General features: G+C 41.4%; 2 long non-coding RNA genes across 3 annotated transcripts; one reads left to right on the top strand and one right to left on the bottom strand.

Annotated features, from left to right (window-relative positions):
* Positions 1 to 349: 349 nt before the first annotated feature.
* LOC309334386 lies at positions 350 to 27,269 on the top strand. 2 transcript variants are annotated; one of them, XR_014153065.1, is made up of 3 exons: positions 350 to 437; positions 20,408 to 20,529; positions 26,921 to 27,269. It is a non-coding gene; the product is annotated as an uncharacterized lncRNA (long non-coding RNA). The 2 variants fall into 2 exon arrangements; XR_014153066.1 differs by lacking the exon at positions 350 to 437 and adding an exon at positions 9,545 to 9,631.
* LOC309334382 lies at positions 23,916 to 26,924 on the bottom strand. Its single transcript, XR_014153060.1, has 2 exons — positions 25,152 to 26,924; positions 23,916 to 24,125 (listed from the first exon to the last, which is right to left on the bottom strand). It is a non-coding gene; the product is annotated as an uncharacterized lncRNA (long non-coding RNA).

Below are 27,269 nucleotides of genomic sequence, written 5' to 3'. Positions count from 1 at the left end.
ACAACCTCTCCAATATTCCCAAACAGGCAGGTTTCTGCTATGATTATCACACTTTGCAAGTAACAGAACTTGGAAGATGGTAATTGTGCTCTGTCGTCAGTTTGACAATAGCTGTTCCTGGGGTGTGTCACTTTACACTGCAGTGGGAGACGCACGTGGTTAACTGCTCTGCCATAAGCAGGGCTTTTTTTCAGCCGGAACTCACCAGAACTCAGTTCTGACACCTTTTAGGTGGGCGCTATTGCCATTTTAAGAGAACAAGGGAGGCACCCATGGTGATTCCCAGCACCCTTTTTTCTAGAAAATTAGCACAGCCATAAGCAAAGACTGTGGAGGGAGGGAAGGATTTGCTGGGATGGAGGAAGAGTCATCTTCAATGCATTGCCATCTCAAGTCCTTTGGTGTGGATTGCCACAAGGTCTTATGAGATTCGAGGGGTAAGTCTGTAGCTAAATAGTTGATTGGCATCCGTCTGTCTCAGGAGGCAATGGAAGAGTGTGCCTTTGGGGGTGAAGTCAAACTGTTGGAAGGTTGCAGCACCTGCTGTGCCAATACAGGAGAGACATGTTTTCTTGCTGCTGAGGCAGATGAAGGCATCCACAGCATTTCTTCTCTCTGTGCTCCTCCAAGCGATCATTCTTCCTTTGGTCACTGCTCTGGATACATGACCTGACTGTCTCCAAGAGCTGCAGTCATCTACTAGGGATTACCTTTGGCGGGGTTGATGTTTCCAGCCTTCATGTGACATTTGCAGACACCTTTGTAATGCATAGTTGGTCTGCCAATGGGTCTGGTTTCTGAAGCCAGCTCCCTATAGAGCATGTTCTTGGAGATCCTGCCATCTACAAGCCAGTGTAGACGTCACTGAGACAGGAGTGGGAATGTGGGCTTGGGAGAGTACAGCTTTGTTTGAGACTCTGTGATGTCCAAAATCTTCCTGATGCAGTCCATGTGGAAGGCACTGAGGCAGTGACAGAACAAGCTATAGCTTAGGGCCTCACTCTCTTCAGGGGCCCCCCAAAAAAATTAAAGAAAAAGACCTGGATGTACATTTCCAAAATATAAGATTAAAAACAAATAAAATACAGTGGTGCCTCGCAAGACGAAATTAATTCGTTCCGCAAGTTGCCTCATCTTGCGATTTTTTTGTCTTGCGGAGCGCGGATTCCCTGGGTATTAACGGCTTTAAGAAAAAGAAAGCAAACCCGCAAGACGTTTTCGTCTTGCGAAGCAAGCCCATAGGGAAAATCGTCTTGCGAAGCAACTCAAGAAACAAAAAACCCTTTCGTCTTGCACGTTTTTTGTCTAGCGAGGCATTCGTCTTGCGAGGTACCACTGTAAAACCTACATACAGCAAATGGCTTTGGATACCTATTAGGTCCATAAATTACCATATAGCATATATTCAACACAAAAAACAGCAACAATTTGTTGTTGACAAAGGACATATAAAGTGCTTAGGGCCTCATCAGACCTAAATCCAGCCCTGCACTGAGGTGCCGCTCCTAGCGGGTGTAAGTTGCCCTTGTCTCACTACCATAAAGCAGCATGCTCAACATGCATGCCTGATAGACATTCATCTTTGTAAATGGTAGAGCACATGAGTTGCATGTACAAGCTGCCAGGTTCAATACCTGGTGACTCCAGTACTGCTGGGAAAGACTGGTAGTGTAGACAACAGTGAGACAAACAGTAGATGGAGCCAGAACCAATGTCAGAGTCAACCAAAGGCTCATCCACACTTCCACTTTCATAAACAAGCCGATCCAGCAGCATCACAAGTAAAACTAAACAGCTAAAATTACCTAACACTGTGAAGTTTAGATTGTATCATATACTGTGATTTATGACTATGTCATTACCAGCAGAGGATTGATGAAGTACTTGTTGGACAAAATTAGATGCCTGGATAGCTCATTTGGTTAGAGTGTGGTGCTAATATCACCATGGTTGCAGGTTCAATCTCCGTATGGGACAGCTGCATATTCCTGCATTGCAAGGGTTTGGACTAGATGATTCTTGGGATCTCTTCCAACTGTGATTCTATGAAATCTGCTCCCCTCCCCCCCAAGTTGCTGCTGGAACTGATGCCTGTTTATAGAACATACTTTTATCCCATTATTATCTATCTGGATGAGAAACAATACACAAACATATATTTGAATATAAACACATGTTTTCATAATGCACAGAGCTTTTCCTTTAGGAAGAGAGGGAACGAATGAGGCAGGGCACTGATCTACCCTTCATCCACTTACGTTTACCAGAAGTAATCTCTACTCTATCCAATCTGGCTTACTTGGTGGATGTGTATTGGATTGCAGCCTTAGATACTGAATTATGTACTAACTCCTGCATTTAGTCAGTGCAGTCAGGGAACACACACTGTTCTTAAAATAACCTCCTAGCTAGTTATGCAACTCATTTTATTGTTTTCCTGGTTCTCAGAGCCTTTGAGAAATGAAGAAGCATGATGGGCAGTAGAAATGGGCTGTTATCAGTCAGAGTTGAAACTATCTACTACTAACAGTAAATTATTTTACCTATATGGAACTTGTTTAAGAAAAACAGATGCCCAACACAATGAGGAATAGGTACTGAAGAGTAGACTTGTGATATCATGGGAGTTCCAAATGATAGGTATAATGCTCTATGTGCTCTTTAAACCAATGACATAGGAGGATATATGCACATTGTATGGATATTCCATGCAGTGTTTCTTAGAGGGAAAACATGATATGTATATATTTTCCTAATTCTATGCCACTTGTTTTAACATCATACAAAGCACTATGATATGATATGCCCTGTTATGAATTCTGATGGGGTTCTTCCTAGCAGGACAACACAAGTCTATAGCATCTGTTTAGTATCGCATGCTGACAGCTGCAATGGAGCAGTCACCTTTTGTAAATCAGCAGTGCACATAAAGCATTAGTCATCTTTCCAATTTCTTTTCCTTCTTTATAATGTATGATCTACTGCCCTCAGTGCTATCAGAACTTATATTTAATTCATTTTTTTTCTCTGAAACTTTTTTCAGGCCTGTTCTCTTATGTGGCATTAGAAGCAAATAAGGGGTATTCTACCTCTGTGTAACCTCAATTAATTGATATAAGCTTCACATGCCTGCCTCATTGAAGTTACCAGAGTAACAACATGCAACAACTGTCTTCTTTAGAATATATTGCTTTTTAAAAATATATTATATATCTTGAAATTTTGCAACAATTAGCTGTAATAGTGATTCAAAAGAGAAATTCTAAAATATGAGGCAGCCAGTGCAAAACACTTTGGAGAAGAATAAACTCAGGATGGATGATGGGATTAGGGTACCAAAAGTTAACATGTTTCATAAAATTTCATGCAGATTTCCTGCACTAGGAGCAAAAACTGAATCCACATATTTCTTGCATTAATGCACTGCTGCTTTATGAGAATAGTGATTGCATGCTATATCCTGAAATCTAATAATAGAAATACATCAAAAGATATTCCCTGCCAATCATTGTCACTTAATTTTTCCTGTACGGCTGATATCTGTTAACTCAAAGAGAGAGAAATCAGGCGTTAGTTCGTAGGGGAAATATAAATGTAGGAAGAAAATCAGTCATCCTATCTGGAAAACTGAGTAGTAGTTAGAATGCTGAGATTAGTTGATTTCATGTTACCTCAGTGGTGTGGTAGATGCTGCAGCATAGCTTATTCTCCTGCCACTCAGGGGAGGAGTTGATTAAGCAGCTACTTCCAGGCCATCATCGTCCCTGCTAAGAGATGGAGCAATTCTGGTGGGAGAAGCAATGGATTTAGCAGTCTCTCTGTCCTGCCCTCTCCCCAGCCAAGGAATGCACACATCTGATAGTTAAGTCTTTATTGCCAAAGAAGCACTTACAGCAGCTCCTACAGTGCTCCAGACACACACATACACACACTTCTAGCCTCTAGGCAGCTGTCCCCAGATTTGTGCCCTGTGGAGCAGTTACAGCAACAGAAGGACCACACCCCACCCCTCAGCTTATGTAACCTCATCTGATGGGGGTGGCACAACCTGAAGCTATGCCTAGCTTGGTTCTAGAAGACAACAAGGTGGGGGATGGTGGTAAGCCCACTTGGCCATCCCTTGCCTCAACAGTCTCTTCCTTCTCCACCACATTGTCCATCTTGGTCTGCCCTGCCCCTTCCTCCTCCTCCTGCCCTGGATCCTGCCTTGCAGGCAACACCAAGCCCCACTGGCTGGATCACTCTCCTGGATCACTCCCTTGGTACCCCTACCTCTGCCACACACTCTTCAGAGCCCTGCCAATCCCTGACACACTCCTCCATGAATCTGAGGTTCTGTGGTCTCTTTTAAAAATCTGTGATACTTTAAGCCAGCAGTCCTCAAAGTTTCTGGGTTCATAGGCAGGTTGAAAATTTTTAAAGGGGTTTGAGAACACCATTGCAAAATTACTTCTGCGGGTAGGTTTGCAAGTCACAAAATAGCTCAATCCAAGAAACGCTATTCAGCTTAGAAGTTGGTGGGAAGGACACAATTCCCTGCTCTAGACACGAGAAGCTCTGGAACAGAGGTCTGATGCAGATAAAGTATTTTTCAAGAATTTACAGTGTGGTTTTGTTTTTTAAAATTAGACACATACTTATGCTTACAGAAATCATGACATTATGGAAAAAATAATTTGCTTTATAGCCTACAGCCTGAAGTTGTCTTGGTGTGCTTCTAACGCTAATGGCAATTTTTTGTCCTGGTCCATCACCGATGCCTGGTAGGTTTAATTTATCTTGATAATACAGTGGAGTAACAGAATAACTGAACTAAGCAACTAAAATACTAATGAAAAGTAACAACTTGCAACAGTTTTATAACCATTAGATTAACACAGAAACACACAAGGTAACATAGAGATAAGTATTCCAGGAGAAAGTTCAGGAGCCAATCCATTTGGAGTTGTTGCAAAACATTCTACTTCCCCTACTATTCTAATTTGTTCTTCCCCTGTATTTGTTGACGTTTTTAATAGAGACCATTCTTTCCAGCTGAATTAAAAACCAGAAAAAAGTCTTTGTAGGAAGCGATTTCTAAGAGTTTGAAAGAACAAAATGCCTAAACAATGCACTTTTAAAAGAGAGAGGAACTGGCTAGTTTCTTTAGAGGGGGGAAAAAGAGAAAAACGTAAAAGTCTGTTCAGTTGCCAGAAGAGTTTGGAGACGTTAAGACTACCGAGAAAACAGCAAATCCTGCCAAAAAGCTAAAAACCATAGAGGACTAGATGAATAAGTAGTTTCAACATAAGATAAATAGCATCCTATGCTACCCATAAGATCACAAATGTGGAGGCTTTTCCACTTGTGCTGGGATCTGACCCTTGAAACAGTGCATCAGTCACAAGCAACATTGCTGGCTACACTGGTGATCTCCCTCACCTATTCAGTGCAAAGCTGGCACTTGATGCTATACCCCAGAAGCCATTTAAGATTAGTGAATCCTGTACCACTTTTCTTTGCAAAGAAGTGCTTTGTAGTGACAGCTGGGACAGCATTGGAGGCTTTCTCCTGTTGGCCAAATATTGGATACTGCTGCAAGATTTTGTTTTAGCACCTGCAACTTATATCACTGCCTGCAAAAACACAATTATAGGGTTATGTGGCCTGCTGGAGAACAACATGACAAGCTTATTATTTGTGCTATAGTTAAGCCAAAAGAGCTCTCGGTCTTCACAAATCCTGCTGGATTGGAAAAGAGCGAATGATATGGCGGCATTCAAGTAATTATTCTCACTGAATCTCTGTGTCCTTCATTCTGGTTGTCAGTCTGAGCCAATGCACATAAAGCCCAGTGTTGTGCTGAAGCCTGCTGGAGAAATACATAATGTTTCTAAAACTTTACTATTAAATGATACCAGGTATGCAGCACCAGAATATAGGAGACTTCAGTCAAGAAAACGTGAAATATACATAAATATTATTTGTTTATTTTACACGTTTGTCTGCTGCTTTTGGCAAAATTGACCTTGAAGTGGTCGACATTTTGAGAATACTTTAAAACAGGTTTGTGTTCTGATTATCACAGTAGAAATGTATCTGATATTATGTTTAAACACCTGAAGAGAATTCTGTGCTTACTAGATAGCCTCAGGCAAGCTGCTCTCTCTCAGCTGCAGTATGGTTGTCTCTTACTCATTTTATCCGCCTCAAGACAACTCTCTGATGTGGGCTAGGCTACAAGGTAGTGACTGGCTCATAGTAATCTAGTAAGCTTCATGGAGGAGCAGGGATTTAAAGTCTTTCCAGTCTGATTTTGTCTCTCTCACCACTATACCACATTTGGCTGGCCATTATTTCCAACAGGCATGTAGACCAGAGGGAAAAGTGAATTGTCCCAAATAATCAAATGCATATAAGGTAATGGTGGGTTTCCCAGCCCCCAGATAAGATGTAGCACAACAGCCATTTTAGAGGTGGGAACCTGATTAATATCTCACACTTATTATCTACCCTGTTCACATCCATCTCTTCAACTGATTTACTCCACTCATGATTAATTTGCTTTGCAGATAATCACAACCCTTCTGTTTACTTACTGCTCAAGTAATAAAATATCTTCCCAAATTTGATCTCCTTTCCCTTGATTCTCTCTCCCTTCATCAACATCAGGACCCTTCCAAACCCATATAAATTCCCTTGGATGGGACTGTCCAACCTCTGCCAAAAAACCCAGTAGGACTCTATGTAAGTAGTATTTAATGATTTGGCCAATTTTCAGTAAGAGACCTTTGCTGGGAGTGCAGAGAATTAGATTATAACAACCCTTGTTTTTGGTATAAAGGTTATTTATTTAATATGTGTATACTGCATATAGTTTAATACAGTCGTACCTCGGCTCCCAAATGCCTTGGGAGTCGAATGTTCCAGCTCCCGAACGATCTAAAACCAGAAGTGAGTGTTCTGGTTTTCGAACTTTTTTTGGAAGCCAAACGTCCGGTGCGGCTACTGCTACTGTTTCTGGCACGCCTGTGCAATTGGGAACCAATTGGAAACTGGGCCTTGGTTTCCAATTTTTCAGAAGTCGAACGGAGGTACATCTGTACTTAAGAGAGTCTTTACACAGTTTACAAAACAGCAAATACAATAGGTATATAACAAACAATGGAACTAGGGAACTACAGTACAATGCAATGTAATAAAAGAATAAAATCACAGAAAACAAAAATATTGTAGCACATTTCAAAACATTTCTCCTGCCAAGACACTGTTTTGTGTATATTAAAAAAATGTATACATGGATGTTTTATGATGGCCTATATTTGTAATGCCTAATAAAGGTTTGACAAAGTAAGTCGTGTCAAGACATATCCTGATTCACAAAATGCAACACTTATCCCACTAATACATATACCCCAAACTCAAATTCTTCCTTACATCTACACAAATAATACAACGCCTACTACTCATTCAGTGTCACTAATCCTGGTCTTCTCCTTCATCTCATACATATCCACCACTACACACAACACAGCATCCAACAGCAATCTGGCTCTTATTTAGGTTGCTATCTCTCACCCAGCTCTCTTACCCAAGGATGGGTGCAATTGAATACCCTCTCCCTGGTACTCCTTTCTCTCATCAAGGACATTGATTAATTGAAATCAAATTCGCATTGTGTTAAGCCAAGGGTGGCCTTGAGATAGCAAGAAAGTGGGGATGGACAAATCTGTCAAGTTTGGTTTTCTCATTTTTCATTTTTCCAAACTTAAATTCAATTTTCTACAATTCTACAGCAATTTATGGTTTTAATTTAAAAAATCTTTATGAAAATCCACCAGCATTTTAGTGCAATTTTATATACACTTTTTGAAAGCAGTTGTTCCTAATATAATGCTTGTTTGTATGCTATTTTCACTACTGTGGTTTTTTGCCCATTTCTTAAAATGCAACCAAAATTGAATTTCTCCTTATAATTTCTCCATATAACAAAGGCTTGAAAAACCCTCATTTGTACGTTTTTGTTTGTTGTTTTGTTTTGACTTTCAGTCAATGTGTTAGATATGAACATGTGAAAAGCATTTCCTTAAGTTGTAAAAGAGAAGCAGGGGGATAGCTACTTACTTCTGCCAGGAATAGTAGTTGAAACTAAACTTGGTGATCTCATTACAGTAATTATTAAACATTTTATTTCTGGAAGACCTATCATCCCAGAGATTCAAGGGGCAATGCCATTGTAATGAGAAACAACCCTTTAAAGGGGAAACAAAACTTCCAGCACTGACTCTTTCTATAGGATGTCCTCAATTTCGCACCAAGGAAGCAGCATGATTCAAGTCAACTCCAACAGAGATCTTATTCTTTGGAGAAAAACAACAAAACCAGATTGGGTCTGGGCTTGAATATCCCTATGCTGCAAGCTCCACAAAGTAGCAAGTGTCTGCAGAGGGCTGATCAGGAATTCTAGGCACACATCCACATGCAAATGGGAAGAAAGTACAGCACTACAGCCTTCAACAGAAGAATTAGCTAACCTCCTTTTAAAAAGGGGTGAGGGGGCGGGACAGGAGGGAGAAGAAAGGAAGAAAGGATGTTGGGCCAACTTTAAAAAGGAAAGCTGGGAATAGGTTTTTGTAGATTCCCCCCCCCCTTTAAAAGATCTTTATGTTTAAGAACAAAACAAAACAAAACACCTAATGATAAGATGTAACAAGCACCAGTAGGGTTCAAAGTGACCCAAGGTCTTCTTTGTGTTCAGATTGAGGGAAGCTTCCTACAGAGATTTTTTACAGGCTAATTTTCCCCTCCCCCCTTAACGGAAGAATTTCCTTGCGTGGACATCTTGGAAAGTCTCCGTGCTGGGAGTCTGAACTTTCCCACAGCAGTGGAGTGTGAATTGTTTTGTTCTACATTAATTTAGGTTTAAGCAGCCACAATCCCAGACGCTGCCAGAGCGTTTGCCCCGTGCTTCTCGATACGATGCAAATTAAGCATTCCTTACAGCTGTAGCTGACAACAGGAAGTCTCAAAGAGCCTTTAAAGCAAAGGAAGAAAAATTGGCCTTGTTTATTCATTCACTGAGCATGCTCCACTAGCAGCACACATCATGTGATTTCCAGTTTCCAAGGCAACAACTGTGATGCTAAGTATACACTGTCCTATCCCAAAACAAGAGACTTGGGGGATTGAGGGTAGCTTTTGTAAAATAAAAAAATAAATGTACAGACCTTATGTAGTATCATCATACATTTATAGAGGCTGATCTTTTCATTGCCTCCTTATTTGCAGCTGAACACAACACAGGCAGTTGCCAATAGATCTGCGTAAGCCTCTGCAGCTGTAGTAGCAAGATATTCATTAGCTGTATGGTGTGACAAAAAGAGAGTCCTGATAAATTATATCAGAACGGTATTATCTGAAACAAAGGCAGACAGCTTGTAACCTTGAGCTACTCATTTCTAATCCTTGCACATTCACAAGCATCAGTTGCTCAATAAAGTTAAACAAGCAGCTCTCAAAGTCTGAGCTGTCCCCTCCCCCTCTCCCCTCACAGTTGCCAGGAAGACCAGCACAAAGTCCTTCCTGACCCCTTTCCCACAGTCTCTTTCGACTGGGGCAAGAGGCAACGTGCAAATTCAGCCCCTCTGGAATGGTGAGTACAATGGAAATCGGGTGTTCCCTTGTGTTGGCTGCTGTGGGCAATTTAGTTCAATTGAGCCACCCTCTATATTTAACAGGCTTTTTGTTCCCTGAGAGACTCTAAGGGACCAATAAGCATGGTTCATGAGCCACTGGGCCTTCACTTTTTACTTTTAATAGCTTATTTCAAGAAAAGCTGCAAGAGCAGATCATACTCTTGCCGTTTCTCATCCCAATAATATGGATTGGCTTAAGCTGCAGCGGCAAATGTAATGACTTGTGTTATTGTGCTGACGAAATGTCACCCACACCTCTCTTTCAAATTATCCATAAAAAGCCACTCAAGGGACAGGAGGACACCCAGTCCCTCTCTATAACCACCAAGTGCCCCAATACCCCTTGCATTGTACAGTTGTCTCCCTGACAAGCGGATATTAGGAAGCTGTGGGATAGCTCAATCCAGTGCTTTTTTCTGGGGGAATGCAGGGGTATGCATACTGCTAAACATTTTAAGAGTCTAAGTTTGGCCTAATTGAGGGGCAGTAGTTCAATATGGGATGTGGGTGGTGCTGTGGGTTAAACCACAGAGCCTAGGATTTGCCAATCAGAAGGTCAGTGGTTCGAATCCCCACGACGGGGTGAGCTCCTGTTGCTTGGTCCCTGCTCCTGCCAACCTACCAGTTTGAAAGCACATCAAGTGCAAGTAGATAAATAGGTACCGCTCTGGCGGGAAGGTAAACGGCGTTTCCGTGCACTGCTCTGGTTCGCCAGAAGCGGCTTAGTCATGCTGGCCACATGACCTGGAAGCTGTATGCCGGTTCTCTTGGCCATTAAAGCGAGATGAGCACCACAACCCCAGAGTCGGCCACGACTGGACCTAATGGTCAGGGGTCCCTTTACCTTTATTTCAATATGAGTAGGGAAATGAGAGTACCCCTATTTATTTTTTTTAAGAAAAAAAAGCACTGACTCAATTAGTAGAGCACGAGACACTTAATCTCAAACTCATGGGTTCAAGCCCGTCTTTGAGTAAAAATAAAATACAATCCTACATTGCAGGGGGTTGGACTCAATTACCTGTGTGGTCCCTTCCAACTCTACAGTTCTATGAGTCCATGCTTCTAAGGAAACAGCAAGGCTAAGGTCCTAGGAGCTACGTTCTCAGCAGAGCATCTCATAGGCTGAGCTACTAGGTGCAGCTGAAAAGTTATTTTGAAGAGTTATGTTCCTGACACTAGAAGGCATCCTTGTCACAGCAATCATATCAATTTGCAGATGAGAGAGTTGCTCCTTTTGGATGTGTGAGTTCTTTAATTAATTGTTATCATATCTTCTCTGGAATACAGGATGTGCTTGTGCATACAGATTCCATGTGTGCAAAGTTCTCTTCCGATGTGGTGTGTGTGGCTGGTTGTGGCTTACAAAAACTCGGTCCAAGCTGTACCTTCACCTTGCAAATGGAATGGGACTTACAGCAATGGTGATAAATTTTTAAGGTAGAAAATGAAACTGTCTTCAAAGAGAAGATTGAGAAAGCTTAGCTGTCACAAAAAATCACCTTGGTGACTGTTACCTTAAAGGTGACTTAGCCCCTAGAGTTATTTTGGTTTTAGGAAAAGTACTGAAATTGGGTCACCTTCAGCATGCAGTGCAAGTCTACAGTTCCGAGGCACAAAAAGGTGCTATTCAAATAGATTCTGCCAAAACAAAATAATTCTAAAATATTCACAGAAGGACAAAGAAGCAGTGGAAATAGTGTATCACTAATTTTCCAAGTGTTTTGTTCCAGGGGTTTATACATGTTAGAATACAGCATGAGGAGCAAGAAAAACCTTGCCTTTGGAAAGAGTGTATGTAGCTTCCTAGGTTCTTTTTGGAAGGATGCTCATACATATTATCTTTCTGTCTTAACAGTTCACTTCCACAAACACACTGTAGTGGTGATTAAGGTGGCTATGCCCTTATCGTTGATCTTCAGGAGCACAACCATCAGAAAGATCTCTGTCTGTAAATGAAGATAATGTACTACCCCTGGACTGGCAGAAAAGATTCCAGACACAGTAAAAATGGATTTTAAAAGTCCCAGGAAGTGGTGAAGAGTCGCAGATCTATTGGTAAAGTGTCTCCAGAACAACCACATTCTTTCGTGATTGCAGATTCCACTTCAAAGAGGAGGGGGCCTGAGCAAGGCTAGAAGGGGTGTGTGTGGACAAGAGAAGGTGGAAGTAATAACATAAGAAGTTTCTGATGGATCTAGTTCAGTATCCTGTTCTCACAGTGGCCTGGGGAGAAATGTTTCAATTTTTGAAGCTACAAAATCTGCCTCCCAAAGTCTAAATTGCTCACAAGGTTTCAGGAGGCCTTTCATGCAGTTTGTAGTAACTCAAAGGAAGCCTGATTCAGCTTGGAGAAGTCTTTAATCTGTCTAAATATGCTCATTTCAGGGTTTGTTTCATTACACTACAAACCCCTGCTTTTGTGATAACATTTCACAGCATTCCAAAGCTCCCACCTTTTAACCATTTTTGTCCTAAAGGAGAACAAAAGTGTGCGCCAATTCAGAGTAAAGGAAAATACTGGTCCAAGAAACATTGCTGTCACTCTTAATTGGCTTCATTTGCCCTCAGTGATATTCTGACTTAGCTAAATCTGATTGGCTATGAAGCATCATGACATGGTCACATTGACTATATCATGGGTAGGCAAACTAAGGTCCGGATCTGGCCCAATCGCCTTCTAAATCCTGCCTACGGATGGTCCAGGAATCAGTGTGTTTTTACATGAGTAGAATGTGTCCTTTTATTTAAAATGCATCTATGGGTTATTTGTGGGGCATAGGAATTAGTTTATTCCCCCCAAAAAAGAAATATAGTCCGGCCCGCCACAAGGTCTGAGGGACAGTAGACTTGTCCCCTGCTGAAAAAGTTTGCTGACTCCTGGACTATATGATACCTGGCTGGCAGGCATTATCCTTCTGATAGTTAGTGGAGAACCTTAAATTAGTGCAGAATGGGGATGTCAAACTGTTGATAGGTTTGAGGCAACCTGATAATAAAACACCAAATCTGCTTCAGATACACTGGCTGCCTATATACATCTGAACCCAATTCAAAGTGCTGCTGTTGGCCTGTAAAGCTCTTTATGGTTCAGAATCCCAATATCTTCTGGACCACCACTCTTGATATGAACCTATCTCTACCTTTAGATCTTCATCCAAGGCCTTCCTTTGAGGGAAGCTCAGCATGTGTTGGCAAGGGGGTGAGCCGTCTGTCGAAAGTTCTTCCCAGGGAGGTCTGCTTGACACATTCACTGGCATCTATTTGGTGACTAACCCTTTCCCTCAGGCTTTTGGTGGACTGAGTTGATGACAAAGCTTTCTGTAAAGGTTTTTTGGGGGGTGGGGTAGGGTAGGGTTTGTTTTGTGTATATCTATCAATAGCTATATAGATATGAATTGTATGTTCTGTGTATGAATTTGTTAATAGTATGTTTTATTTATTCTTGTTTTTAAATGTGTTGTAACTTGCTTGGGAATCTTTGAGTAAGAAGTCTAAGAATAATAATAACAACTTCCTGCTCATCTAGTCCCCAATACAAGAAATTAGCATCATAGGGCAATTGAATTATAGCTCTAGGAAGCAACTAAGTGAATTTTGGGTAGAGGGATTCCCCAACTATAAATCACCCCTCCCACCCAATTCCTTGGGCTCTCCCAAACAGTAAATTTCAAGTTAGAATCAGTCAAACACTGTTTCAGGAAATCTCTATTGCTTACCCTATTTTATCATGCTCCATCAAGTCTTTTGCCAAAACTACAATTTAGGCTGCAGTCCTAACCCTACTTATCTGAACTTAACAGGATTTACTTCCAAGTTGACCTGGTTAGGCTTGTGCTGTTCATTATGAAGTTGAAGAGCTTCATGGGACTGCAGTATTGAAATACAAAACTGCAATGTCTACAGAAGATTGGTTTAGATGGTCTAGGGTGACACTATGTGGTTAATTCAAGCACTGAAATAGCAACAGCATATACAGGTTTCAAAGATAAATGTTTTCTTTTCAAGCTGTTAGAACAAACCTTAGTTTTAAATGAATCAATCCTTCTTGCAAAGCACGTCATTTGTTTCATGTCCATTTTTTAAAGAGGCTGTTACCACCGTGACTTAAATTTGTTCTCATCCTAAACATGTGCAGTACCCCTAGACTTGGAATGCACTCTGGGAAGATTTCTGTGCATAAAATGGGGAGGTGCTTGAAATATGGATGCAAAGTAAACATCTGAGGTTCTGTTTGTTGCCTGAAAGTATCTTAACAGATTACTGCACATTTACCAAACTAGTAAAGAGTGAGCTGTTAATAAGAACTTAGAACAGGAAACAAAACCAAACAAAACCCCTTTTGCTAAATTTAAAGATACTCAACCCAGAGAGACACAATTAAAATGCACAGATCAACTGTATAGTGTTCCCTCTCACAGTGGAGTAGCGAGAACACCTGTAACTTTCTACAAGGGAAAGATACATGCAGATGTGTGATCAATGTGCAGGATCTGCCTTCTGGTTTCAATCCAAAAAGAAACACTGCATACTCATTTCTTCTGATGACTGATCAGAGCCTAAAGATGAAAACTATGATTATCTTATTATTTATACCAGGCACCCCCAAACTTGGCCCTCCAGCTGTTTTGGGACTACAGTTCCCACCATCCCTGACCGCTGGTCCTGTTAACTAGGGATGATGGGAGTTGTAGTCTCAAAACATCTGGAGGGCCGAGTTTGGGGATGCCAGATTTATACACACCACCAAGCAAGGAGACCTATTGGCCTTGGGTGGAGTGCACTGAGTTGTGCTAAGGATTTATTTATTTTTAATAGTGAGTGTATGCCAACAACTATCTATGGATCTCTGTCTAAATAACTTCTTACACAATAAAGCCACTATAAATACCTGAAATGAACATGACTTTGGTGTGAACAACAGTGCTGGTCTTTAAGTGAGTTCTTTTTTAATAAAAATGTTTTTTGGTTTTTTAATTTAATTTAAATCATCCAACACAGGAAGGGAAAGTCTCTACATGTCAATTGCCTTACGAGAAAAGCTCTTATGCTGCTTTCTGGACTTACTAAATCTTAGATCTAGCAGATTGGTGGCTGTGCTCAAAGAGGGTGGTCTTTGCTGGACTAGATCTCTGTGTGAGTTGTCTGCCAGATGGTGGGAACTGTCAGCTTTGACACCGCCCAATCGTATTTCAAAAGGTGTGTGTCGCTAAATTGAGCCATGGGGATGGAGTGTCACGCTTCTATGGGTAAAGGGCTTTGGATCCAAGTAAGAATAGCAGGGATCCTGTTCTTCATAGTGCTGAGACCCCCTCAAAAATGCCATCCCACTTTTGCCACTTCATTTTCACAGCCTTCTTCATGGACTGCAAAAGTAGGTCTGGATTTTTGGAAATATTCTCTTCAGGGAGCCTGATTGTAAGTGGTGGCCGAACCAACTTTTAAAACAGATCATTCGTTTAACTGGCAGCTCTTATAACACTTGCAGTGATAGAAATTTCATCAGTGGCCTAGTGGACTGTCATTTCCCTTAGTTTCATCCTTCCTCATTTTGCCTCTTGTGATGGACATGAATGATGGAGAATTCTGACCAAAGCAGGACTAGAAATTGCCAATTTTCGCTTATTCATCCCTTGTCTGGAACAGAAATTAACCTAGTACAACTGGTATCTACTGTTGTTGTATTCAGTCCTCAAATTATATATAACAATACATAATTGATGAACCCCCTGGCCCCAAATTTACATTGTGTTTTCTCTGCATTGAAATGAATGGTGTAGAATAATGTAATGATAATATGATTATGTAATTAATTACATAAAACATCACCATAGCAGACACCATGGCAAATAATGCTGCTTTTGTTGGAAGCAGAATGGAGGCAGCACCATATGTCACAAAAACAGGGTGGAATGGAAACTGATGCCTTCTTACATCTCTAGACAGGTATTATGAAGTGGTGAGGGGTTTCAGATGAATCTTAGATGTTCCTCTTCTGTTCAGCTTGTTTTCCTTAAACTTCATTTCTTTTTTATAGTCTGATTTAAGGTGTAATGTGCATAGTCCTTTGCTGTGAATTCATCACTATGGACTGTTGTCTATCCTGCATCTTACTATGTTATTACTGTGGATTCAACTAACTGGTCCAGCTAGCAAACTCAGCCCTCCAGATGCTATGGGACCACAACTCACATCATCTCTAGCTAACAGGACCAGTGGTCAGCAATGATGGGAGTTGTAGTCCCAAAACATCTGGAGGGCTGAGTTTGCCTGTGCCTGAGCTAGCAGGAGCTTCTGCTCGTAATAACATCTGCCAGTGCAAGAGTTTTCCACCCTCTCCTTCCCTGTGTGCCCCCTTTCCTTAAATTAACTGTGGGAGATTTAGACGAATCCCCAGAACAGCCCACAGGGGAGGAGAGATCATTCCATCACACAAAGAGAAATGTTTCTGCTGATGGAGTATGCTCCTTAGCACCAGGTTCCTCTCACTATTTGCCCTTTAGTCACAAAAACTGGTGTCCAGTCTTTAACCACTATCTCTCACAAATTTTATACAGTTGTGAATGGTTAACTGCAGTTCTTCACATTTTACATCTCTCAAACTATCATTTCAGGTACAGAAATGGATCTTAATGTTAAACCCCTCTTTCAGTGTTGGTGCATATTTCCTACTTTTAGGATAACTTCTTTTGATAACCTCCTGCAAGTGTTTTAAGTGGTCACTGCTTCACATCCACATCTAAGATTGAAGGGTGTCATATGAATTTCCAAGGGGTCCTTAACTATGGCTTGTGCTAGGAACAATAAAAAAGCATGCAACAGCAGTCATATTTCAGCACCCTAAGCTGGAAGAGCACTTCTGGAAAGCAGGTTTTTTTTTTTCAAACATTCCTTGAGAGAGCTCATAAGGACTGAGCCGATTCCAAAATGAAGTGAGAGCAGATGATCCAGTACTAATATTAAGGCTATTGGAATGCTTGATCTCTCTCATTCCACTCAGTGTAACTACCTCCCTGGCAGTATCTCCCCTCTGTGTACTTGTGCAATAAGATTTTCCCCCACCAAAATAAAAAATAAAACCCATTCCTGTTACCACTATAGGCCCATTTTGGTGGGCAGAAAAATTGCATGCAGGCCACCTACTTCATTCAGGTATATTATGATTAACCAAATGTCAATTATGTTGGAGCAAATGTGCAGCATGAAGGTATTATGGGGCACAGGTAGGCATGTCATACCCTGTAATACGTCTGATCTGGATCACTGCTTCTCAGTGGTGTTTAAAAGCTTATGTACTTGAGCCGCAGAAGCAATTCATTAGCCATGCTTCATGATTGCTGCTACAGAATAAATAAAATACAAGCATTAACAAGAATACAAAGTCAGGTGCAAACTCTCAATGAAGCCTCGAGAGCCCAGTAGGCAGGAGATGAAGTGGCTGGATGAGGGGAGTTGTGCAGTGGGTGGAAGAAAGGTCCAGCATTTCCTCTTCCACTCCTTCTCCACAGCAGATTGCCTGCTCCCACGGATGACTGAAGAGAAGAGGTTATGTTACATGCTGTAGTGGTGTAACATATAGTTTGACATAGCTTCCAGTACCATTTTTCTTTTTCTTTTTTGTGCTGAGTAGCATTTTAAGTGCCATTTCTTAAGTGTGCTGTGTGTGTAATACCGATGTGTACCTCTTGGAATTTGCAGAAGAGGCACTGTGTTTTAATTGTAAATGTGTGGAGACCATGAGAAGTGATGTAAAAGCAGTGCTTCCCTTGTTGAAAAAAGTAGCCTTGCACAGGGCCTGAGCTGGGGTGGCCAAACTCCCCCAGTCACTATTTTCATTGCCTGGAAATTTGCATACTGCATCTTTGTGGACTGAAGCTGGCAATCTTTGGTGATGTTTTTCAACACTGGGAACAGAATAAGCAAATGGCATCTGTTTCTCAGCTATAGCAGGAAAACTATTTCATTGTAATGTTCAACTGGAAATAGCTTAAGGAAAGTCAGTTTTCAAAATGGTTTATAAAAGGATGCATGTAACTGTTTTCAAAGAAGATGGTTTCTAGTTATACAGATTAACCTAAACTGGAACATAATTCTCTCTTTTTTAAAAAAAATAAGCAAGAATGAAACACCAAACATGCATGTAGGCTAGTATTTTGAAACTCAGAATTAATTGTCAGTGATAAGTATTGCACTGTCAAATAATGAATGCTCTTGGTATTTCCTTAGTGAAACCTTGGAAATGAAAAAGATAAAATTATCATTGCAGAAGGACGACATTTCAGTTTTGCTACCAAATCAAAGACAACTCTTTGAGATTCCCAATTAGGATTACTGAGAATGTGGGCACATGTACCTGTATTCTTTAAATATGCTCCACTCACATATGGGTCATTCTTCTGAACCCTGTATATGCACTAAAAAGAGTATTGTCCCTTTTTTGTTTCTGCCTACATTATTTAGATCCATCTCTTCAGCTTTATCTGACAAACTTACTTGGTGATCAGCGGCTTAACAAAAGGAGTTTTTTGCTTCAGCCTCCCACACACATCAGTTTGCAAAAGGGACATAAATGTGTTCCAGCAGCCAGAAACAATTTAATATGTTGCATTTTGGCAGGAGAGAAAGAGAGTTGGACTAGGATAAATGCAGCTGATAGAATCAGATAGGGCTGCAAATAAGGCTCTGGGTATCTGATACAAGATTAGCAATTGCAGTGTCTACTTTAGAAGTTGATTTGCTTCCAATATGCTTTGTTTGAATACTTGCAAATCAGCCATGGGGAATGCTTTTCTGGACAGTGAGACAGATTTTAATCCACTCAATCATGGCAGGCCAAATTTGACAGGTAGGAAGGACCTGTCAATCATCTCTTGTCATAGTAATGTCAGGTGATGCCGCACTTTGAGGCCTTGGTTATTGGGACTTCAAAACACAGCACAGGGCTGCTTTCAAAGGGCTTTCAAAGCAGCTTTAAAGAGCAGTGTGGGGTGGTTTACAAGAGGTTTTTTAAGCAGCCCCACACTGCTCTTTGAAAGTCATTTGCAAGTAGCTCCATACTGCTCCTTAAACCTCAGCAAATTGGAGTTTTATGGGCCCAAACTCAAGTGTCTTATGCACAGAAACTTACCAGTTCTGTTGATGTTTACATCAGTCATGAGGTGGGGTGTCTTACAGTGGCTATTAATTCCTGAGATCAAACATTGGTTGGTGGTAATATTGCCCAGATCCTAAGCTTCAGGAAAAGTTCATTGAGATGCTGTCCAAGGTTTCCAAAACAACATCTGATGGTGGTCCCTGAAGCCTTTTTGTGAGCTTCAGCAAAATTGGACACCCCCTACCCCATCAGTCCTTATGTCACCTTCCCAAAGGTGGATAAGGTGCTGGGCTTTAGGAAGGAGGAAAGAGGGCTCTAGGACCCTGTCAGAACCTCATGCCTTCTTCCCAAAGGCCAGTGCTTCACTTACCCAGCTTTGGGAAGGTGGCACGAGAGCTGTGGACAAGGGCTGTGGTATGTGTGTCAAATTTTTGCCTCGCCTTCCCCCCTCTGGAGGGTTCTGTGTCAAAGTATTATTGCAGTCCACTTGGTATGAAAAGTTGGGCCTCCCTGCTGTGTAACAAAAAAAAAATAGCATGATGGTGTTTACACCAGTTACCATTGCATGAATGGTCATAGAGTTGGCTGATGCTTACATTGGCCTTCCTGCCACAGCCCCAAGTACCAGACTGATTTTTGCCATTGTTTTATATCCCATTGTGTGCTTACAAATTGTTAAGACTTCATATATCTATGACTGTAGATGATCCAAAATCCACTCAAAGAACTTCCATATGTAGGGTCATTTTTGCCAGAACACCCAATTTCGAGAGTAATCATGAAAAACAAGCTGGATTGACCAAAACATATCTTAGGAACACATGGACTTGCATGGAGGAATTCATCTCTAAGAAAGTGATTACTTAAAAATAAAAAGAGTAGCTGTGTGCAACTGGACAAGTGGAGCTATAGTCATGGCAGACAGGCATTAAGAAACTAGGCAAGCAAGCAAGAGCTCTGCGCATGCACAAAATGTCGCGATACAAATGCTTATTGGCAGAATATTGATGCTTTTACTTCCAAGTTTTTAGAAAAGGCAAAGGAAGTTGCACATGATGAATGAAATCAGCATAAAATGATTTCTCTCAAGCATTCCATGGGTGGGATAGGTGCTGTCGTCACATGCAAAATGTACCATGCAAAACAGCTGTCAGTTGTTAAAGAAGGGGATAATTAAATGCCACCAATCGTTTTAGATGTGTATGCTGAGAAGAAAAGCAACTTGAAAACTAAAATGTCAAGATTTTGTCAGTGTGCAGAAAGGGGGAAAATGAAATTGGTACATGTAACTTTGCTTTTACAAGTGGATGAACAGGCTGGCAGATGTCCAGAAATCTGAAAAGATGCTGAAAATGAAGCATGTTTAGTTTATAATGAGCTGTCAAACTGTTTCCTATTGTGCTAATTCACTCTTCCTGTCAGATTAACTACTGAATGATGAATTTTTAAATTAGTAAGCAACACATCCTGCTAATACCTATGCAAAGGGTATTTTAAAATCAAGTTGGATTTAACGCTTCCCAGCTATACCACCATTTGATTCCTTGCTCTCAGAATACTAAAGAGTGGTGGGACTTTCGTGGCAGAGAGTGGGGAAAATTACCGGATCCTCATTTACCATGGGATCTCTGGTTACCAGGTGCTCCACTTGCCAGCTGACCAGAGGCTTGTTTGCTCCTAGAACTGGAGAACAAGGAGGCTTGTTTCACACCCAGAACTCAAACATGAAGAAGGACCTCCGAGGATGATTTCAGGATCCAGGTCAGTTCAGACTGGGAGAAGCGGTCGGTCCTTGAGGTATTGTGGTCCTAAACTGTTAAAGGCTTTATAAGTCAAAACCAGCACTTTGAATTGCGTCCAGAAACTAATTGGCAGCAAGTGCAGTTGGACCAGAGTTGGTGTAATATACACAAACCGTCTTGCCCTGGTGAGCAACCTGGCCACCAAAGTCTGCACCAGCTAAAGTTTCTGAACTGTCTTCAGAGGCAGCCCTATGTATAATGTGTTGCAGTAATCTAACCTAGAGGTTACCAGAGTAGACGACAGAAGTTAGGCTATCCCTGCTTAGGTAGGCACGCAGCAGGGCCACCAGCCGAAGCTGATGGAAGACACTTCCTGCCACTGAGGCCACCTGAAACTGAAGTGACAGCAAAGGATTCAGAAGTGCCCCCAAGCTCATTCCTTCAGAGGGAGTGTAACCCCATCAAGAGCAGGCGATTTCCCACCCATCAGGTCTAGGGAACCACCCACTAACAGTGCCTCAGTCTTATCTTGATTGAGTTTCAGTTTGTTGGCTTTCATCCAGTACATTACCGAAGCAAGACAAGGGTCCAGCACGTCCACTGCCTTGCCTGCAGATGTCAAGAAGTAGAGCTGGGTGTCATCAGCATATTGCTGACAACGCACTTCAAAACTCCAGAAAACCCCATTCAGTGGTTTCATGTAGATGTTAAACAAGATGAGGGATAAAATTGAACCCCAGGTACCCTCCCATTGAAGGCTCCATGGGGCTGAGAAGTACTTCCCAAGCATCACCCTCTGCCACATGGATTGGGCAGGTGACATGTTAGGATAGCCCCATGATGGCAGCCATAAAGTCCTGCACCACTCCAGAGCCAGTTGCCTTGGCATAGATGTTGAAGTCCCTCAGAACCAGCAGACTGTGAGTCCTCAACACTGCCTCTGAGACCAGCTCTGTCAGCTCAAACAGGGAGTCTGGTGGGCAGCAAGGCATGTAGTAAACCAGCAGAACACTTATATCTGTCCCAATTGTTCAGTGCCAGGAACACACTCTCTAGATCCCCTGCCCTGACATACCGGACGGAGAAGCCAGGAGAGAGAGATGCTCTCTATAGACAACAGCAGCTCCCCCTCTCCAGCGTTTAAGTCTGTCCTGATGCTGCACCAAACATTCAGGTGGACACAGCTGGGTGAGACCAACTCTACCCTCACCCACCCAGGTCTCAGTAATACAGTCATACTTTGGGTTAAATGTGCTTCAGGTTGAGCGCTTTCAGGTTTTGCTCCTTGGCAGCCTGGAACTAACGAAGCACGTTACTTCTGGGTTTCGCTGCTCACGCATGCGCAGACGCTCAAAATGACATCATGCGCGGAAGTGGCAAAACTCAACCCGTGCATGCGCAGACGCGCCGTCACATCTTACGTTCTATTCAGGATGCAAACGGGGCTCCGGAACGGATCCCGTTCCCATCCCAAGGTACCACTGTACAGACTAGATTGGCCTCATTCATAATCAAATAATGAACGAGGAAGGTCTTACTTGGAGTGACCTGGCATTCAGCAACAGCAGCTGCAGACCTGAGCACTGACTGATAGGACAACTGCAATTCACCAGGTGAATTGTGAGGCTGGCATACAGCACAGTCACTGCCTGCCTGTGCCATGTGCCCCTCACCCAGCCTGCCACACTCACCACATCATACCTCCTCTTGCCAGAACCACTACGATTGGGGTCGCCCCTGCTCTCCCCAGCTCCTCTCTTCTCATCTTACATTCCCATTAAAACAAAACAAAAAACCAAATTTAAATACAGCCAAGTTAAAAGCAGTTTAAAACAATCTAAAACATTTTAAACAATTAGGGCAATAACAGATCCTCACAACAAAACCCCCTAAACAATACCTCAACCCAAATTATTGCCTATCAATTGCAGTATCTAATCCATGTCAAGCTGCACATCTGATTTACACCAGTTCTCTTTTCCCCTCTTTAAAGGGGGTTTTAAATGTAATATTTTTATTATTATTAACACAATTATCCTCAGTGCCACACCGTAAGCCTTCTCTTACAGCTATTCAAAATCTCAAAATGCAATTGCATTCTGAAAATTCCATGAACACAGCTGCAGAATGCATTGAGAAAAGTGCAAGTAGATAAATAGGTACCGCTCCGGCAAGAAGGTAAACGGCGTTTCTGTGTGCTGCTCTGGTTTTGCCAGAAGCGGCTTACTCATGCTGGCTTACTCATGACCCGGAAAAACTGTCTGCAGACAAACGCCAGCTCCCTTGGCCTGTAAAGCAAGATGAGCACCGCAACCCCAGAGTCGTCTGCGACTGGACATAACTGTCAGGGGTCCTTTAACTTTACCTTTTTTTAGAGAAACATAAACCAACCTCTCTGCTGAGACATTGTTTGCCTGTTTGAGCTTCTTGCCACACATTTTCTTACAGAAGAAGGAGCTGCAATTGCACACGTCACACAACCCGAGAGTCCCCTTTCCTTTCAGCTGCTCCCCACTTAATTGCTGGTTGGTGGGAGGGAACTCAGCAAGATTATGAAATTGAGCTGTGGTCAGCATCTGGCCCATACGCTGGGGGTTCCCAACTCCTGATCCAGAAGGATGATTCAATCCATCACCACTTCTTCCCTTCCTCTCTAACACCTACTGCTCTGAGTATGGAGTCTCCTATTGACACACACATACCAGAGCACCCAGTAGAAGACCTTCAGTTTTGCAAGCAGCAGGTCCCAGGCGGGTTCATCCCCCAGCAATTCCAGGGAGAGGTGGGAGAGACGGCTGGTCTGAAATCCTGGAGAGCTGCTGTCCATCACCACTGAATTAGATAGACTGCTGTTCTGACTTGATATAAGGTTGCTTCCTAAGTTCCTACACACAACCATGCTAGGAGTTGGGTTCATGCAAAAACCATGTGCCTGCAAGTTATACACTGGATTGTGTTCTACATCTAGAAATTTATTCATTGATTTACAGGAAAACATAAAGCAGCAAATTTGTCTCAAGCAGAATCCTTAACAGTAATTTCCTGTATAGCAATTCTCTTACTTCATGTGAAATAGCCATCTCTGACTTGATCAAAAATGGTTTTCTATCCTACTTTAAAAACACTGTTATATTGTAAACATTTTGCAAACTTTTATACATGAGCTTAGAATATATAAAACTTGTGAGTTTAATTTTAAGAAACAAAAATAACTTTCCAGTTTTAAATATAAATTCTAAACACAATATATAAAAATCAGTGGGAATTACATCAGTGGCCCTGACCCAGAAAGCCCTTGTACACATAAGTATGGCACACACACAACTAACGGGGCATTGCAGAGGCAACCCGCCCCCCCACAAAACAACAACAACAACCAGAAAAGGAAAAGAAACTCTGAAACCATTTTGGGTTAGAAAAAGGCACAACTTTATTTGATCAGCTTGCAACACTCCAAATCAACCAGTGTGAGAATTAGGCACATCTCATCTTGACATCTTATTGACAGACATACTCGAACAACAGTAATCCGGAGGCCGGAAGATCCAGAGAATGCAAACCAACAGTTAAACTTCTTGACATTCTTCTTCTCTGTAGGCAATTACGTGGTTAGGGCTTGGGAAAAATAGGTAAAATTATTAGTTTCCATTTGGGCTAAAACTCACAAGCTATAGTATAACACATTATTACTGAATGTACTTGAGCCCACTGAAACCAATGATCTAGACTGGCCATCACATTGTACATGTATTAGGAATACTTTCCTTAAATAAATCTTTGCCAATTGTGAGGGGAAAGAACTTTCTCTGACCAGTAGTCATATTGGCTATGGGTGAGGGGGATTGTAGTCCAACAACATCTGAAAACACAAGGTGGGGGAAGATTGTCTTAAGCGCAAAATATCAGTATTAGGATTGCTGTGATAATCTGCTAGACTTAGTAATTGGTAGCTGGATGTGCAGACTCTTGCATAAACTAGGTGAAGAGGAGGAGCATAATATATGTGCCCCTTGGTGCAGATGTCTGTCAGCATTGCATTAATGGGACAGGAATTACAACGCACAGTCAAATGCCCATTAATTTCACAAGTACTGCAACAAGTGGTGTGTAATGAAACTCTTCAGGAACGGAGCTGGATTAGGATGTATATAACTTTAAGAAGCAAACTAATGATTTTGAGCCTCTGTAGCTGTTACTTTCTAGGTCAACCCTTCCTCAAATTATTAATGTATTCATGCATTAAGGCAAGGCAGCAAAATATAAAAAGATAGAACTGTAACATAGCTTCCAATATTTCACATACATTTGCAGATATAAAATGCCAACATACATGGGACATGTTCTGACCATTGTAACGCATAACAGTTTGCACACTGCTTTTTGACGTGGAGGTGGGTGGAGGAAAGAACCCTACGTGTTCAAAAATGATTTGTAAATACAGGGCTATTTGAGACACGCCACAGCATCTCCATAGATACCCAAAAGCACGTGTAGGCAAAGAAAACTCCACAGAAATATACAGACTCACATCATGCATCCCTAAATTAGCACTGTTTGACCCCCCCCCCCAAAAAAAAACCCTGTTACAGTGATACTATCCCAGTGACCCAGTTTCAGATACATACTAGCAAGCCTAATTACCTGTGTCAAAGGCCAGTGTCCAAATCCCAAGATCCTGTACTGTATACCTGCCCAAGCTGTGACAAACTGCAAAAAACAAAGGAATAATATAATATACTTCATCAACGTAAAACTTCCAGCCTAACAAAGGACCATCCGAACACACAAAATATAGGAAAAGAGAGACTTTGCAACAACCATGCCCAATCAGTGGAGGAGAGAAGCTTATTGCAAAAGGTTGGTAAGGCAGGTAGTCCTTCCTCAAAGACAAGAACGGCTAGCAGCCTGCTTGTCCTTGAATCATGACAAAATGCACCTTCCAGGCAGTCTAAACCCCATGTCAGGATGCATTGTGTCTGCCATGCCCAAACAACTGGAGTCATCATACTGGCCAACAACTTCCTGCCATTAATCATGTGGTACAGAAACCCAAGTATGGCTCCATTAAACCAGTATGGTCAAACACTGCCATCAGAGCCTTTTAAAAATTATTTGTGGTGTAGTTTAAATGCAATATATATTGCATTGTAGCAACTTCCCCTCAGGAGAGGGTGTAACAGGCCTAACAGCATATATTTTCCTTCTTGTGAGCATTTATGGATCTGGGCTAATTCAGAATATTAGGTGTGTTTAAACTTATATAGCTGGACTTATATAGCTGGACTGAGCACTCAAACCACATGAATTTCTGGTGAAGTGCAGTGATCTACTATTGCGAATCTGAACTCAAATTGTCACTTTAACTTGTTACCAATTGCTTTTTTGAATCTGATATTTTGTATTTGGTGATTTAAATGAGATTAAATAAATTAAATTGATTGTTTAACAAAGTATTATCAAGTACAATAGTTAAACTATAAAATTAAAAAACACATCTATGTTGCACATTTTACCAAAAAGCAGTATAAATTAAATGCAGGCACTCAAGGTTCACATTTAAGGGAATCAAATTGTTAATTGTTAATTGATTCAATTTAATATTACTTGATGGTTCTCATAACAGTAGAAGGTAAGTTGCTACTGAAATGGGAAACATAGGGCAATGATTTAAATATACATTTTTATATGGGCATGTGGTAACTTATATGTCAAACCTTAAAATATGTTCTTCCATTGTCTCTCTAGGACAAGTTTTTATGTCCAGCTGCTTATATTCTTCTTGCTTTGAGAAAAAGCAAGAAGCAGGGGACCAAGTCACTTATAACCAATGCAGAAAATAGTAATAGCTGCATTAAATTATATCCCACACTGGTTCCATCATTTCCGTCCAGCATTAACATCCCTGGCCATTGCTGCTGCTTATTAGAAACACATTAACTGTGATACCCCATTCAGAAAGCCATTAATATTTGCAAAGAATTACTTCAAAGGCATCTTCCTGACAGAGTAGTGCAACCGACCTCATACAAAACCATTGGCTTAGACTTCTTCATATAGAAGTTCAGTTGCTTTCACTCTATCAGCCCCAAAATAAGATATGGGAAAATGACAACTCATACCACAGTTTTCTTTCTTTAAATGATCCATTTTAAGTTGCCGGGTAGAAAATAGAGGGTCTCTTTGTGAGCTGCTTCTAACATTTTCACTCTGGCCAAATAGTGAAACTAAAACCTCCATACTCATGATACAGTGCCGACAAAGTGGCCCTTCATTTCAGAGATTATTACTGTTTTTCATTGATCTCTGAAACTATCTCCACTGATAGGGCTTGCTAAAGATTAAAAAATAAAATGGAAAGGGAGGAGTCAAGGCTATGCACAAGCTCATTATGTACTTTAATGTTATTGCAGTGGGAACATGAAGGAATCAAAAAGCTTTTGCAACTCTGTTTAACTTGAGCATTGATGAAGGTAGCCTCCTCTGTTTTAATGATTAGAATGCACTTACCCTCTCCTGATTCTGCCAAGAAGGCTGCAAATATGGAACTATCCATGAAGGAATAACTTGCATGCTCTCTGCAGTAATACTTGGTAAGTGGTAACCAGTTTCATCTTTCTTTTTTAATAGAAAAGAAACCTCAGATGTTTTTGTATTGTCATGTGCCTCATCATTGCTTTTATTTTTTTAAGAGGGAGGAAGAGGCAGCCTAAATAATGAAAAGTTGCAAGTGAATACAATAGCTCTCATCTTGTCATGCAA

Source organism: Podarcis erhardii (genome assembly GCF_964252035.2).
Source record: "Podarcis erhardii genome assembly, chromosome: 2".
Lineage (NCBI taxonomy): Eukaryota > Metazoa > Chordata > Lepidosauria > Squamata > Lacertidae > Podarcis > Podarcis erhardii.
Note: the sequence above shows the minus strand (reverse complement) of the source record. Positions and strands in the feature narration are given on the sequence as shown.